Genomic DNA, 2,826 nt, shown 5'->3' on the forward strand with positions numbered 1-2,826 from the left:
CTTTCAATTTCCCTGGCTTTGGAAACATCTTAACTTCCTGTAAACACTGTGGTCACTATGAAAAAAAAAATCACAGCTTAGTCAGGCTCACATTCTTTTCTGATGAATCTCACTAAATAAGAAAGCCCTAACCTTACAACTTTTGTAGCAAACGGATGTACACTGGCCACTAGACACAAAATTCACATACATGGTACAACCAGATCAAGGTGTTAAAACTAGCTGACCAAGGTTCTGCTCTACTTAGATAGGAGTCCTGGACAGCTAAGGTGGAGTTTTTTTTATTGTAGTAAAGTACTCAAGGCCCAGGGAAGAGTCTAATACGCTCAGGGTTTATAAGTATCAAGCCCTTCGGAAGCCAGAGAATTGTGGTTTTGAGGTTTTGCACAGACAGGCTGGTCTCCAGTTGAGCTGAGGTCTGAACTCCAAAGGGTGATAATTCAGCTACATGACACAGTAGGCATTCCCTTATGCTGCTGGAACTCTGGCTCCTACCTAAGTTACCTCCCCCCACAGACCCCACAAGAGAAGCATGGGTAGAAGTCATGTAGGCAATGGCCCAAGCTTCTGACCTTCAGGCTAAACTCCTCCCCAGTTACCTAGCAACAGTAAAGACCATAAAAAGGGCTGTTCAGCCCCTGTTTGCTATCTTACTTGTCTCTTCTCTTACTCCTTTGTTCTCTTAACTCTCACTTCTCTCACTCTTCTCTCCTCTTTCCTTTCTCTTTGTCTTCTCCTCTCCTCTCTCTCTCTTACTCTCTTTCTCTCTAGCCTTCTCTCTCTCTCTCTCTCTCTCTCTCTCTCTCTCTCTCTCTCTCCTTCCCTATTCTCTCTCTCCCTCCTCTCTCTCTCTTTTTCTAGCTTCTCTGTTATACCCCTACATTTCTATAATAAAGCTCTAAAACCATAAAGAGTCTCTGCTCATCAAAATCTGCTACCCTCACTCTCGCAAGTTTTGGGAACCTCTCTTCTGCCATCCTTCCCTCCTATAACCATAGTGGCTTTAGCAAAGTAGCTCAAGGGATCCCAGGTAGGGCTGCCCCTTGGCCACCCCCTGAAGAGTGGGTCAGAGGTTTGAATGCCCACCCAGGGCTGAGTGGAAAGTGTATGGCAGCTCTCCCACACCTGACAGACCAGAGAATAGGTAAAACTCTGGGGGTGTGGGTTTTCTCTTCCCCCTCTTCCCCTGGGCCCCCTTTTTAGTTCCCAACAGCTTGTGGTTCTGGGATTTAACCACCAACTGCCAACAAGGTACTTGGAAGTTTTCATAATGAACTTCTGAAAGCAGCAGATGAAAGACAGTTTCAAACAGACAGTGCCTTTGTGACCCTGGGACCTCGAGAGTGGCTGGTGTCACAGCTGAGGTGTTATAGTTCTTGGCCCTTAAGGATTTGCAGCTGTCTGCAATGCTCCTGGTTGTCAGTCAATAGTACCTCAGTCTTCAGCTCTTCATAGCCTTGCTTGTCTTTATCTCTGACAGCTCTATGTCAGCTGAAGATACTGTCTTGATTTCTTCAGCTGCCTTTTCATCACACTGACCACTGTTATGACTATCCCACTTCTACCACTCTATTTTCTCTCTTTTTAATATTTTATTTAATCTTCTCTTTTTACACTCCATATTTTATCCCCCCCCCCGCCCCTGGTTCACCCTCTGATTGTTCCCCACCCCATACCTACTTCCTGCCACCCTGTCTCCACAAGTATGTCCCCAACCCTATCCCTCACCTCTCTAGACCTCCCCATTCCCTGTGGCCTTCAGTTTCTTGATGGTTAGCTGCATCTTCTCAGACTGAATCCAGATCCATCAGTGTTCTACTGGATATGTGTTGGGAGCCTCATATCAGCTGGTGTATGCTACTTGGTTGGCGTTCCAGTGTCTGAGAGATCTCGTAGGTCGAGATTAAATGAGACTGCTGGTCCACCTACAGGGTTGCCCACCTCCCCAGCTTCTTTCATCTTTTCCCTGATACAACCCCATGGGTCCACATCTTCTGTCCATTGGGTGGGTGGAAATACCTGCAGTTGACTTTTTCAGCTGCTGGTTGGGTCCTTCGGAGGGCAGTCATAATCGGTCCCTACTTGTGAGAGCTCCACAGCCTCAGTAATAGTGTCAGACCTTGCCATCATCTGGACTGTAGACAGATGTCTAGGCATAGAAATCAGCATCTGAATACATACTGTCCAAGACTTACCCCCAAACATGGATTTGTATACTTGCTGTTGTTTCTATTGTTGACTTGCAGTTTTAATCGCTGGGGGCCTCATTAAATGCAGGGTTTTATTTCAAGTTTTCAACATCTGGTAATACTTGCTTTATGCCCTAAGATGTGGTAAATTTTGAAGGAAGTTCCATGGATTTCTAAGAAAGAAGTATATTTAATGTTTAGATAACATTTTCTGTAGATACCTGTTAGGTCTATTTGATTGATGATCTTACTTTACTCCAAAATTTTCTCTTCATTTTTGTCTGGATGACTTGTTTATTGGTGAGAGTTGTATATTGAAGTCACCCACTATGCTAGGCTCAATATATAATTTTAGCTATAGTAATGTTTCTTTTGTAAAATTTAATACCATTATATCTGGTGCATAAATGTTAAGACAAAATTTTCTTGGTATGATTTCCTTTAATGCTTATACAATGTTCTTCTTTTTCACTTTTGTTTAGTTTTGACACAAAGTCTGTTTTATTAAGTATTAAAATAGCTTTTATAACCTGATTGCATCTTGGTTCCATTTATGTAGAACACCATTTTCCATTATCCACCCTAAATTTATAGTACAGTCTTGGATGGTAGAGTATGTTGTTATTTAATACAGCAG

The sequence above is a fragment of the Mus musculus genome, chromosome 1 (genome assembly GCF_000001635.26).
Source record: "Mus musculus strain C57BL/6J chromosome 1, GRCm38.p6 C57BL/6J".
In the NCBI taxonomy this organism is placed as follows: domain Eukaryota; kingdom Metazoa; phylum Chordata; class Mammalia; order Rodentia; family Muridae; genus Mus; species Mus musculus.